We start from the raw sequence: 14,808 nt of genomic DNA, 5'->3' as shown, positions 1-14,808 counted from the left end.
CCAATAAATATTTGGGGCTGACTTTCAGGCTTCCATCCGCGTCGCCGCGCTGCCTCCTCCTACCAGCACCTCTCAGCCTTCGCCGCCTCTAGTTCTTCTTTGGGGCGGCGATATTCTCCAGGCTGATCCCAGGGTCCTTCTCCGAATAATTCCTCCTCCCATGTCCATTCCTCCTTTAGTTGCTCCTTGGGGCGGCTACACTCCCCTGGTTTAGCCCAGGGTCCTCTCCCGTCGAGGATTTCCTCCCAAGTCCAAAAGTCCTTTTTTCGCTGCTCCTGCTGCTGCCCTTGCTGTTTCCCGTTACCACGCCGCTTGGTCCTGTTGTGGTGGTGATTCTGTCACAGTTTCGTTGTGGGAAGGAGGAGCGGACCAAAATGCAGCGTAGTTGTGATTAATTTTATTTAATAAGGAAACGATACACGATTAAACTAAAAAAATAACAAACGTACGAAAACCGAAAACAGCCCTATCTGGTGCAAAACACAGAGACAGGAACAATCACCCACAAACACATAGTGAAACCCAGACTTCCTAAATATGGTTCCCAATCAGAGACAATGACTAACACCTGCCTCTGATTGAGAACCATATCAGGCCAGACATAGAAATAGACAAACAAGACATCCAACATAGAATGCCCACTCAGATCACACCCTGACCAACCAAAACATAGAAACATACAAATAAACTATGGTCAGGGTGTGACAACTTCTGTGTATGAATTTTAAGAAAGGCATTGATGTTTATGGTTAGGTACACATTGTAGCAACGATACGCACCGCATCGATTATATGCAACGCAGGTCACGCTAGATAAACTAGTAATATCATCAACCTAGTGATTATGATTGATTGTTTTTTATAAGATAAGTTTAATGCTAGCTAGCAACTTATCTTGGCTTACTGCATTCACGTAACAGGCAGTCTCCTCGTGGATTGCAATGTAATCAGGTGGTTAGAGCGTTGGACTAGTTACTGTAAGGTTGCAAGATTGAATCCCCGAGCTGACAAGGTAATAATCTGTCGTTCTGCCCCTGAACAAGGCATTTAACCCACCGTTCCTAGGCCGTCATTGAAAATAAGAATGTGTTCTTAACTGACTTGCCTAGTTAAATAAAAGGTATATAAAAAAAATCTGCCAAATCGGTGTCCAAAAATACCGATTGTTATGAAAATTTGAAATCGGCCCTAATTAGATCGGCCATTCCGATTAATCGGTCGACCTCTACTTATAACTGGAACCTCTATCAGTAGCTAGCCATCAGGAGCTAGCCAGCTAATTAGCTGCTAGCTATTTAGTCATTGTTAGCCACTGCTAGCAGTCTTTACCTTTAGCTCGGACACCAGCCGCTTTTGCCCGGATAATACCTGCCAGTCTGCACAGCGTGATATCAGCCCTGAGCATATTGGACTGCTTTTATTCCACTACATCACCGGATTCCTGCCGCAAGCTCTGGACCATTACACTGGATTTTCACAGCTAGCTAGCTGCTACCGTGTGGCTATTGTGGCTAACACCCATGTCCAGAAGCATGCACCAGTTAGCCTCGAGCTAGCCTCGAGCTAGGCCCATCTCCCGGCTCGCAAACGAAGTACACCAACTACAATACCTCTCTTGCCAATTGGCCAGACCCATCGTCGACACGGTGCCCCACCGGTCCATCACGACTGGTCTGCTGGAGTAATCTGTCCAATGTGCTCTCAACCAGCCTCTGTGTTGTGGATGTTGGTGTAGATCCATCTGCTAGCCCATGCCCACTAGCTTCCTGAATGCCGTGTCTCCCGCTCGCCTAGCGTAGTAATCGACTCCCGAAACGGCTCCCTGTTTCATCTATTGCTGCTAATTGGACCCTATATGACCCTCTCTGCCCTTTCATCGCCATTTACCCATTATTGTCGTCTTAGATGTTTACCCATTGTTGTCTCACCCGTTGTTGTCTCACCCGTTGTTGTCTTAGCTCTCACATTCAACACCTGTGATTGCTTTATGCCTCTCTCTAATGACAAAATGGCTTGTATACTGTTTAGGGCAGCTCTCATTGTTTTATTTTACTGAGAAGCCCCTAGTCCTGCTCAACATGCCTCAGATAGCCCCCTTGTCCCACCTAGAGACCGCACCTAGCTTAACTGGCGCCTCCAGAGATTTAACCTCTCTCATTGTCACTCAATGCACAGGTTTACCCCCACGGTACTCGCACACACTATACCCTGAATCGATCCTTCTGCGCCCAGAAAACTTACTCTCTATTTCCCGAACGCAGACGACCAGTTCTTATAGCCTTTAGCCATACCCTCATCCTACTCCTCCTCTGCCATTGTTGCAACCCCTATTACTAGTCTGTTCAACCTCTCTTTCGTATTGTCTGAGATTCTTAAAGATTGGAAAGCGGACACAGTCATCCCCCTCTTCAAAGGGGGAGAAACACTAGACCCAAACTGTTACAGACCTACATCCACCCTGCCCTGCCTTTCTGAAGTCTTCGAAAGCCAAACTGAACAAACAGATCACAGACCATTTCGAATCCCACCATACCTTCTCCACTATGCAATCTGGTTTCCGAACTGGTGATGGGTGCACCTCAGCCACACTCAAGGTCCTAAACGATACCAAACCTCCATCGATAAAGACAGTACTGTGCAGCAGTCTTCATCGACCTGGTCATGACTGCCTCGCCTGGTTGACCAACTACTTCCAGATAGAGTTCATTGTGTCAAATCGGAGGACCTGTTGTAGAGGTCAACCGATTAATCGGAATGGCGTGTCCTGCGTTGCATATAATCTGACTGAGCATACAAGTATCTAAGTATCTGACTGAGCGGTGGTAGGGCAGAAGCAGGCGCGTAAACATTCATTCAAACAGCACTTTCGTGCATTTTTCAGCAGCTCTTCATTGTGCGTCAAGCATTGCGCTGTTTATGACTTCAAGCCTATCAACTCCCGAGATGAGGCTGGTGTAACCGAAGTGAAAAGGCTAGCTAGTTAGCGCGCGCAAATAACGTTTCAAACGCCACTTGCTCTGCATGGGTAACGCGGCTTCGAGGGTAGTTGTTGTCGTTGTGTTCCTGGTTCGAGCCCAGGGAGGAGAGGGACGGAAGCTTTACTGTTACACTGGCAATACTAAAGTGCCTATAAGAACATCCAATAGTCAAAGGTTAATGAAATACAAATGGTATAGAGAGAAATAGTCCTATAATTCCTATAATAACTACAACATAAAACTTCTTACCTGGGAATATTGAAGACTCATGTCAAAAAGGAACCACCAGCTTTCATATGTTCTCATGTTCTGAGCAAGGAATTTAAACGTTAGCTTTCTTACATGGCACATATTGCACTTTTACTTCTCCAACACTTTGTTTATTTTAAACCAAATTCAACATGTTTCATTATTTACAGTGCCTTGCGAAAGTATTCGGCCCCCTTGAACTTTGCGACCTTTTGCCACATTTCAGGCTTCAAACATAAAGATATAAAACTGTATTTTTTTGTGAAGAATCAACAACAACTGGGACACAATCATGAAGTGGAACGACATTTATTGGATATTTCAAACTTTTTTAACAAATCAAAAACTGAAAAATTGGGCGTGCAAAATTATTCAGCCCCTTTACTTTCAGTGCAGCACACTCTCTCCAGAAGTTCAGTGAGGATCTCTGAATGATCCAATGTTGACCTAAATGACTAATGAAGTCCAGTACCCAGTTGCACAGGGCGGGGTCGAGACCCAGGGTCTCGAGCTTGATGACGAGTTTGGAGGGTACTATGGTGTTAAATGCTGAGCTGTAGTCGATGAACAGCATTCTTACATAGGTATTCCTCTTGTCCAGATGGGTTAGGGCAGTGTGCAGTGTGGTTGCGATTGCGTCGTCTGTGGACCCCTTTAGGGCGGTAAGCAAATTGGAGTGGGTCTAGGGTGTCAGGTAGGGTGGAGGTGATATGGTCCTTGACTAGTCTCTCAAAGCACTTCATGATTACTGAAGTGAGTGCTACAGGGCGGTAGTCATTTAGCTCAGTTACCTTAGCTTTCTTGGGAACAGAAACAATGGTGGCCCTCTTGAAGCATGTGGGAACAGCAGACTGGGATAAGGATTGATTGATTATGTCCGTAAACACACCAGCCAGCTGGTCTGCGCACGCACTGAGCACGCGGCTGGGGATGCCGTCTGGGCCTGCAGACTTGCGAGGGTTAACACGTTTAAATGTTTTACTCACTCGGCTGCAGTGAAGGAGAGCTTGCAGGTTTTGGTAGCGGGCCGTGTCAGTGGCACTGTATTGTCCTCAAAGCGGGCAAAAACGTTAATTAGTCTATCTGGGAGCAAGACATCCTGCCTGGTCCGCGACGGGGCTGGTTTTCTTTTTGTAATCCGTGATTGACTGTAGACCCTGCCACATACCTCTTGTGTCTGAGTCGTTGAATTTGCAACTACTTTGTCTTTATACTGACGCTTAGCTTGATTGATTGCCTTGCGGAGGGAATAGCTACAATGTTTGTATTCGGTCATGTTTCCGGTCACCTTGCCCTGGTTTATATTTTTGTTCAGCGTACTCAGTTTTTATAGTCATCATCTCATCTCTGCAAAGATTAGCAGAGATGAGATGATGACTTTAATCTCCAGACTGTTCTGTCATCCTATTTAGCTAGGCTAGCTGCAGAGCTGTCTGGAGAAATCTTTATTCTAGTTCTTCAAAGAAGATGAGGCATAATTTCACGAACTGTCTCTATCCCGCTCTCTAGTCGTTATGTTGTGCACTTTCCTCTCTCATGTATCTAACATTGCAGGCGTAAAAGTGTATTCATCTCTGCCTGAGCCGGAAAAACAAGCACAAGGTTGAATATTTGCTTAATGAAAACTACAACTCCCTTCAGCCCAGCATCCCACATAGTTCTTGAGTTGATTTCTCTTGTGAATTATTTTATTTCTCAAGAGAAAAGGCGCGTTGGGCTCACAAAAAAAAAAATTAACCAATGTCAGTCAATTAGTTGTTTAATAGCGCAAAAACTAAATGTTGGTTTATCACTCAGAACTACCTCTAGGCCTCTATGGAGATACAATTTTGGAGCAGAGCCATGAAATAAAACACATCTAACATGTTATGGAACTGAAACTGCTCTGAAATAAGTGCAATGCAACGGGTGTGGCTGAAATAGCCGAATCCACTCATTTGAATGGGTGTCCACATACTTTTGTATATATAGTATATATTGGATTCGACTATTTCAGCCACACCAGTTGCTGACAAGTGTATAAAATCGAGGACACAGCCATGCAATCTCCATAGACAGACATTGGCAGTGGAATGGCCTTACTGAAGAGCTCAGTGACTTTCAACATGACACCGTCATAAGTTGCCACCTTTCCAACAGTTCATCAAATTTCTCCCCTGCTCGAGCTGTGCCGGTCAACTGTAAGTTCTGTTATTGTGAAGTGTAAACGTCTAGGAGCAACAACGGTTCAGCCGTGAAATAGTAGGCCACACAAGCTCACAGAATGGGACCGCAGAGTGCTGAAGCGCATACAAATCGCCTGTCCTCAGCTGCAACACTAGTTCCAAACTGCCTCTGGAAGCAATGTCAGCACAATACCTGTTCTTCGGGAGCTTCATGAAACTAGTTTCCATGGCCGAGCAGCCGCATATAAGCATAAGATCACCATGTGCAATGCCAAGTGCCGGCTGGAGTGGTGTGAAGCTCACCGCCATTGGACTCTGGAGCAGTGGAAATGCGTTCTATGGATTGATGAAGATGGAAGAATCTGGGTTTTGGTGGATGCAAGAAGAATGCTACAGTACCTGCCCGAATGCATAGTGCCAACTGTATCTTAACACTACAGCATACATTAACTTTCTAGACGATTCTGTGCTTCCAACTTGTAGTAACAGTTTGGGAAAAGCCCTTTCCTGTTTCAATATGACATGCCCCTGTGCACAAAGTGAGGTTCATACAGCAATGGTTTGTCGAGACCGGTGTGGAAGAACTTGGGCTCCCGAGTGGCACAATGATCTAAGATACTGCATCTCAGTGCTAGAAGTGCCACTACAGACCCTGGTTCAATTCCAGGCTGGATCACAACTTGCTGTGATTGGGAGTCCCATAGAGCAGTGAACAATTGGCCCAGTGTCGTTAGGAGTAGGCTGTCATTGTAAATAAGAATTTGTTCTTAACTGACTTGCCTAGTTAAATAATTGTTTAAAAAACTTGACTAACCTGCACAGAGCCCTGATATCAAGCACTTTTGGGATGATTTAGAATGCTGAATGCGAGCCAGGCCAAATGGCCCAACATCAGTGCCTGACCTCACTAATTCTCTTGTGGCTGAATAGAAGCAAGTCCCTGAAGCAATGTTACAACATCTAGTGGAAAGCATTCCCAGTAGAGGGCTGTTACAGCAGCAAAGGGGGGACCAACTCCATCTTAATGCCCATGATTTTGGACTGAGATGTTCGATGGGCAGGTGTCAACATACTTTTGGTCATGTAGTGTATAATATAATGCATACATATCAAATCAGCTATATGCTTTTATAAAAAGGCAATTGAATAATTTAGAGCAAGAAGGCATGGCCCGGGATACAAGCTCGGTTAAAAGCTGAAGCTTTCTAGCTGCTTCATAACATTATTTCAAGAGCCTGGCTAACCATTGAATGGGACCTGTACCGATCTCTCCATCGCTTATGTTGTTATGTAAAAGCATAGAAAATGTCTCGCATAATCCATCCACCCCCATTCACAACAGTACATCGACGATTCACGACTTTACATCGACTTACCATTGTCCATTTATTAGGTCAAAAATAGTAACACGAGTGATGTAAAATTAGTGAATTATACCTATAAATTGTTGCATCTCCTATAGCAGGCTCTTGTAACATGTCTGCATGATGTGCGCCTCGGCGACCTGTATGACAAGCAGCAGTATCCCATTAATCCGAAACTGGGTACCACAATCCGCACCCAATGTCAGAATGAGAATTCTGAGCTAAATGTAATGTCAGTCTCCTGCAAAATAATATGACAGACTATACTGGCTATGCATGATAGACACATTTGATATGGACACAAAACATAAAAATCGCTCTCGCACCTGAAAAGTGTCCTCTTCGAGATGATCAGTTTCCTTTCACAGTTTATTAAAGCAGACAAATGTATTCCCTTTTCATTAAATTGTACCAAAAAGCTACAAAAAAAACGAAAGTTCTCGACGCAGTAGTTTCACCTAACAATATTTGTGTCCAGCAGCTATGACTGGCAACGGGGACAAGCTGAGGCTGCCGTGACTGATAGCGAGCTAGTTTTTCGTTGCTCCCCCCATCGCGCCGCTGGTCCAATCCACTTTCAGTAACCGGGGGGATTTGCTGTAGCTGTCGTCTGAACATGACATCGCACTCTAATATTGGCATATGGCGCCTGCTTGAAATATCGACCGATAGTCACAAATGTCGAAATGGCAACTGTTGCGCAATGTATCCTTTCATACATTCTATCATTTGCAAAATAATTGTAATAGATTATCCTCAACACTGCACCTTGCCACATTACAAAAAGGTAAACACCGAAGCAAAATAATCTCATGATATTAACACTTGATTTATATCAAATAGATATATATTTGTCCTGTTTCACTGAATGGACAAATGTGAGATAGAAATGTAATTTTTCATGTCACAACAACCCCGGAGAGACTGGGGTCAAGGCTAGGTATTAGCCATTACTGACAACAATCCTGGAATAATTAGAGTTAAGTGCTTTGGTCAAGGGCAGATCGACACATTTTTCACCTTGTCAGCTCAGGGATTCAAACGAGCAACCTTTCAGTTACTGGCCCAAAGCTTTAACCACTAAACTACCTGCCACCCAATGAGATTTATGTAATGCTCAGCTATATGTCCATGACCTCAACATTACTTTGTTAGTTCACAACAATTGCTTTGGCAAAAGGTCCTTCTCGATTTAAAAAATAATCATATCTATGCACTTTTGTCATCATTCCCTCATTACCTGTTGTGTATTTAACCCTCTGTTCCCCCCATGTCTTTGTGCGGGATTGTCTGTTGTAAGTGCTTGTGCACATGTTTGACTGGTGCTTGACTGGTTTTGTACCTATTTATTTTGTATTCTGAGGCTGTTGGTTTTATTATTAAACTTCTCCGGCTACTACCTAGTTCTGCTCTCCTGCGTCTGACTTCCCTGCCACCAGTTACGCACCCCTTACATCATTACGTTTATTTAAGGTAATTTTCTTTCAAATCAAAGGGTAGGCTATATTTTATTAAATTAAGTCAGATGTGTGGAAACACCTGTTAATATGTGTTTCATTTTAAACTGTAGAAATTTAGCTGTAGGCTACTATTTCATTTACACGCTTTTTTGAATATAATTTTGAAAGACATTAGGGGCTCAATTTTAACAAACCTAACGCAATGGTAAAGCAATAGGTCTGGAGGTGTATCAGAAATATTTTTTGTATTTGCACAGACGGAATTAGGAGTGCAATACCTCGCAGTGGTGAAAAATGAGCTGGGTTTTGATGAATAAACAAGTTGTAGGTGTGAGGAGGGCTTGGCCCCTCACTGGCCAATCAATGCATTCCATGGCTTAATACTGCATGTGTTTCTTTCAAATTATGTAAGTTATTGACAGTCTTTGCATTGTCATCAACTCTAATTCGGCTGGGGTCATGAATATTCTCATCCTCTTCCATTGTGGATTGGTACTACAGTTTATTAAATAGTATAGGCTTTAGTAACGAGTATTAGCAACAGTAAAACAAAAACATCCAAGGTTCTGTTTTAACAAACCTAACGGAATGGTAAATCTAAGTGTTGGTGGTAGTGCCATAGGTCAGGGTTGTGTCAAATAGCTAGCGGTGGCACAGACGGGCTGATTTTGATGACTAAATCATTTTTAGGTGTGACGAGGGCTTGGCCACCCACTGGCCAATCATTTATTTGTCTCAAGTTCCATAGGTTAACAGTCTTTGTATTGTCAACTACAATTCATCTGGGGGCACTTAATATTCTTGTCCTAGTCCATTCTTTTTTCAACTAGGCAAGTCAGTTATTTTACAAAGACTGCCTATCCCGGCAAAACCCTCCCCTAACCCGAACAACGCTGGGCCAATTGTGCACCACCCTATGGGACTCCTGATCATGGCCGGTTGTGATACAGCCCAGAATCGAACCAGGGTCTGTAGTGACACCTCTAGCACTGACTTGGCGTGCTTTAGACTGCTGCGCCACTCAAGTTTCCACCACTATTTGGAAGTAATTTACTGTCATAAAGAGGAAATGCACGTTTAGGTTCCACTTCCGAGGAATGACGAAGCTACTTATACATATTCACAAATTCGGTGTGGGAATTTCCACGTGGAGTTGATAAACATCAACAAATAGGGCACTGACAGCTGCTGTAGCTACAGTATCTTGCTAATGTTACAGCGCCTTCAGAAAGTATTCACACCTCTTGACTTTTTCCACATTTTGTTGTGTTACAGCCTGAATTTAAAATGGATGAAATTGAGATTTTTTTTGTCACTGGCCTACACACAGTACACCATAATGTCATGGTGGAGTGATGTTTTTCGAAATTTGTACAAATTAATAATGAAAATATAAATGTCTTGAGTCAAGTATTCAATCCCTTTCTTGTGGCACGCATAAATAAGTTCAGGAGTAAATATTTAAATATCTAAACAAATCATATAATAAGTTATATGGACTCACTCTGAGTGCAAAAATTGTTTAACATGGTTTTATAATGACCGCTTCAGCTCTGTACCCCACACATTATCTTTAAAGTCCTTCAGTCGAGCAGTACATTTTAAACACAGATTCAACCACAAAGACCAGGGAGGTTTTTGAATTTAGGGAAACTATTGGTAGTTGGATACAACACTTTGGATGGTGTATCAATACGCCCAGTCACTACAAAGATACAGGCTTCCAACATAACTCAGTTGCCAGTGAGGAAGAAAGCCGTTCACCATGAGGTTTTAAAACCTCTTGAAACTCTGGGGGCGCAATTTCATTTTTGGATGAAAAACGTTCCCGTTTTAAACAAGATATTTTGTCACAAAAAGATGCTCGACTATGTATATAATTGATAGCTTTGGAAAGAAAACACTCTGAATTTTCCAGTACTGCAAAGATATTGTCTGTGTGTAACGGCGTTCTTCTTTTGTTGAATGAGAGTCGGACCGAAATGCAGCGTGTAAGTTACTCATGTTTATTAGTGAAGACAAACAAACTAACTATACACGAATAACTAATAAATACAAAAACAACAAACATAACGTGAAACCTATTACAGCCTGACTGGTGCACACTACACAGAGACAGGAACAATCACCCACGAAATACAAAGCGAAAACCAGGCTACCTAAATACGGTTCCCAATCAGCGACAACGAGAATCACCTGACTCTGATTGAGAACCGCCTCAGGCAGCCAAACCTATTAAACACACACACCCCTAATAAGCTACAATCCCAGACACTACAAACCCCAATACGAAAACACAATACATAATAAACCCATGTCACACCCTGGTCTGATTAACTAATAAACTAAAACACAAAATACTAAGACCAAGGCATGACAGAACCCCCCCCCCTAAGGTGCGGACTCCCGAACGCACCTCAAAATCATAGGGAGGGTCCGGGTGGGCGTCTGTCCATGGTGGCGGTTCCGGCTCCGGACGTGGACCCCACTTCATAAATGTCATTGTTCCTCCCCTTCGCGTCCATGGATAATCCACCCTAACCGCCGACCATGGCCGAATAGTCCTCACCCAGAACCCTACATAACAGAGGAGCAGCTCGTAACTGAGGGGCAGCTCGGGACTGAGGCAGCTCGGGACTGAGGGGCAACTCGGGACTGAGGGGCAGCTCGGGACTGAGGGGCAGCTCGGGACTGAGGGGCAGCTCGGGACTGAGGGGCAGCTCGGGACTGAGGGGCAGCTCAGCACTGAGAGGCAGCCCAGCACTGAGAAAAAGCACAGTACTGAGAAAAAGCCCAGTACTGAGATGAAGCCCAGCCAGGCAGTAGAATCCGGCACATCCTGGCTGACTGGCGGATCCTGGCTGACTGGCGGATCCTGGCTGACTGGCGGATCCTGGCTGACTGGCGGATCCTGGCCGACAGGCGGATCCTGGCCGACTGGCGGATCCTGGCTGACTGGCGGATCCTGGCTGACTAGCAGATCTGGCAGATCCCGGCTGACTGGCGGATCCTGGCTGACTGGCAGATCTGGAAGAGTCTGGTTGACTGGCAGATCTGGAAGAGTCTGGTTGACTGGCAGATCTGGAAGAGTCTGGTTGACTGGCAGATCTGGAAGAGTCTGGTTGACTGGCAGATCTGGAAGAGTCTGGTTGACTGGCAGATCTGGAAGAGTCTGGCTGACTGGCAGATCTGGAAGAGTCTGGTTGACTGGCAGATCTGGAAGAGTCTGGCTGACTGGAAGAGTCTGGCTGACTGGCAGATCTGGAAGAGTCTGGCTGTCTGGCGGATCTGGAAGAGTCTGGCTGACTGGCAGATCTGGAAGAGTCTGACTGACTGGCAGATCTGGCTGCTTCATGCTGACTGACGGCTCTGGCTGCTCCATGCTGACTGACAGCTCTGGCGGCTTCATGGAGACTGGCAGCTCCTTGCAGACTGGCAGCTCTATGCAGACTGGCAACTCCATGCAGACTGGCAGCTCTTTGCAGACTGGCAGCTCTGGCTGCTCCATGCAGACTAGCTGCTCCATGCAGACTAGCAGCTCAGGCTGCTCTATGCAAACTGACAGCTCTGGCTGCTCAATGTAGACTGGCAGCTTAGGCTGCTCTATACAGACAGGAGGCTCCGGCAGCGCTGTAGAGGAGGAAGGCTCTAGAACCGCTGAACAGACGGGAGACTCCGACAGCGCAGGAGAGGGAGGAAGCGCTGGCTGCGCTGAACAGGCGAGGCGCACTGAAGGCCTGATGCGTGGTGCTGGCACTGGTGGTATTTGGCCGAGGACACGCACAGGAAGCCTAGTGCGGGGAGCTGCTACTGGAGGGCTGGGGTGTGGAGGTGGTTCTGGATAGACCGGACCGTGCAGGCGCACTGGAGCTCTTGAGCACCGAGCCTGCCCAACCTTACCTGGTTGAATACTCTCGGTTGCCCTGCCAGTGCTGTGAGGAGAAATAGCCCGCACTGGGCTATGTAGGCGAACCGGAGACACAGAGCGCAAGGCTGGTGCCATGAAAACCGGCCCAAGGTGACGCACTGGAGACCAGATGCGTAGAGCCGGCTTCATAGCATTTGGCTCGACGCTCAATCTAGCCCGGACGATACGCGGAGCTGAAATATACCGCACCGGGCTATGCACCCGCACTGGGGACACCGTGCGCACCACAGCATAACACGGTGCCTGCCCGGTCTCTCTAGCCCCCCAGTAAGCACAGGGAGATTGCGCAGGTCTCCTACCTGACGCAGCCCTACTCCCTGATAGCCCCCCCCAAACAATTTTGGGGCTGCTTTTCGGGCTTCCTTGCCAACCGTGTTCCCTCGTATCGTCGGCTCCTATCTCCGGCTGCCTCTGCTCTCCTTAGTGCCTCCACCTGTTGCCATGGGAGGCGATTTCTTCCGGCCAATATCTCCTCCCAAGTGTAGCAACCTTTACCATCCAGCACGTCTTCCCATGTCCATTCTCCGAATAATTCCTCCTCCCTTTGCTGCTCCAGCTGTCGCTGCCTGTTAACACGCTGCTCCTGTTTGCGCTGCTCCTGCCTGTTGACACGCTGCTCGGTCCGAGTGTGGTGGGTGATTCTGTAACGGCGTTCTTCTTTTGTTGAATGAGAGTCGGACCGAAATGCAGCGTGTAAGTTACTCATGTTTATTAGTGAAGACAAACAAACGAACTATACACGAATAACTAATAAATACAAAAACAACAAACAGAACGTGAAACCTATTACAGCCTGACTGGTGCACACTACACAGAGACAGGAACAATCACCCACGAAATACAAAGCGAAAACCAGGCTACCTAAATACGGTTCCCAATCAGCGACAACGAGAATCACCTGACTCTGATTGAGAACCGCCTCAAGCAGCCAAACCTATTAAACACACACACCCCTAATAAGCTACAATCCCAGACACTACAAACCCCAATACGAAAACACAATACATAATAAACCCATGTCACACCCTGGTCTGACTAACTAATAAACTAAAACACAAAATACTAAGACCAAGGCGTGACACTGTGAGTGCCCTAGAACAGGAGCTACAGGCAAAACCAAGATGAAACGGCAACCAGGAAATGAGCAGGATTTTTGAGGCTCTGTTTTCCATTGTCTTCTTTTATGGCTGTGAATGCGACAGGAATGAGCCTGCCCTATCTATCGTTTCCCCAAGGTGTCTGCAGCATTGTGACGTATTTGTAGGCATATCATTGGAAGATTGACCATAAGAGACTACATTTTCCAGGTGTCCGCCCGGTGTCCTCCGTCGAAATTGGTGCGTCATTTTCAGCTGCTGGTATTTTTCCTTGGGATTCTGAGGGGAAAGCAGGCTTCCACGAACAGCATATCAATGAAGAGATATGTGAAAAAACGCCTTGAGGATTGATTCTAAACAACGTTTGCCATGTTTTGGTCGATATTATGGAGTTAATTCGGAAAAAGTTTGATGTTTTGGTGACTGAATTTTCGGTTCGTTTCGGTAGCCAAATGTGATGTACAAAACGGAGCGATTTCTCCTACACAAAGATTCTTTCAGGAAAAACTGAACATTTGCTATGTAACTGAGAGTCTCCTCATTGAAAACATCCGAAGTTCTTCAAAGGTAAATTATTTTATTTATTTGGTTATCTGTTTTTTGTGAAAATGTTGCGTGCTAAATGCTACGCAAAATGCTAAGCTAGCTTGCAATACTATTACACAAATGCTTGATTTGCTATGGTTCAAAAGCATATTTTGAAAATCTGAGATGACAGTGTTGTTAAGAAAAGGCTAAGCTTGAGAGCAGGCATATTATTTTCATTTCATTTGTGATTTTCAGAAATCGTTAACGTTGCGTTATGCTAATGAGCCTGAGGCTGTATTCACGATCCCGGATCCGGGAGGAGACAATGGAAAACAGAGCCTCAAAAATCCTGCTCATTTCCTGGTTGCCGTTTCATCTTGGCACTGGGTGTCACGTTCGTCGTATGGATCGGACCAAGGCGCAGTGTGGTATGCGTACATTCTTTAATAAATTAAGCATGAACCCTGAACAAACTAACCAAAATAACAAAAGGACACATGAAGCTATACAAATGAGTGCTGACAGGCAACTACACATAGACAAGAACCCACAAACACCAAAGGGAAATTGCTACCTAAATATGATCCCCAATCAGAGACAACGATAAACAGCTGCCTCTAAGAACCATATCAGGCCACCATAAACATACAAAACCCCTAGACAATACAAAACCCCTAGACAATTCACAAACTAGCGTATCCACCCTAGTCACATCCTGACCTAACCAAAATGTAAAGAAAACAGTGATATGTCAGGTCAGGCCATGACAGTCCCCCCTAAAGGACGCACTGGGCTGTGCAGACGTACCGGCGCAAGATATTCTGGTCCAAGGAGGTGTACTGGAAACTAGGAGCGCTGAGCCGACACCATCCGTCCTGGCTGGATGCCCATTCTAGCCCGGCAAATGAGAGGAGCTGGAATAGAGTGCACCGGGCTATGAATGCGAACTGGAGACACCGTGTGCATCACTGCATAACATGGTGTCTGACCAGTCACACGCTCCCCACGGTAAGCACGAGGAGTTGGCTCAGGTCTCCAAC

At 45.5% G+C, this 14,808-nt stretch overlaps 1 protein-coding gene across 1 annotated transcript in view; it reads right to left on the bottom strand.

Moving 5' to 3' along the window:
* LOC135534632 (dematin-like) overlaps positions 1-7,331 on the bottom strand; it is a 92,506-nt gene extending 85,175 nt beyond the window's left edge. Inside the window, exon 1 of the mRNA XM_064961759.1 lies at positions 7,082-7,331. The gene's annotated coding sequence lies outside the window, so the exon portion shown is untranslated. The remainder of the gene's footprint in view (positions 1-7,081) is intronic.
* Positions 7,332-14,808: the final 7,477 nt, after the last annotated feature.

The sequence above is a fragment of the Oncorhynchus masou genome, chromosome 1 (assembly GCF_036934945.1).
Source record: "Oncorhynchus masou masou isolate Uvic2021 chromosome 1, UVic_Omas_1.1, whole genome shotgun sequence".
Taxonomy (NCBI): Eukaryota; Metazoa; Chordata; class Actinopteri; order Salmoniformes; family Salmonidae; genus Oncorhynchus; species Oncorhynchus masou.
This window is presented reverse-complemented; position numbering and strand designations above follow the sequence as displayed.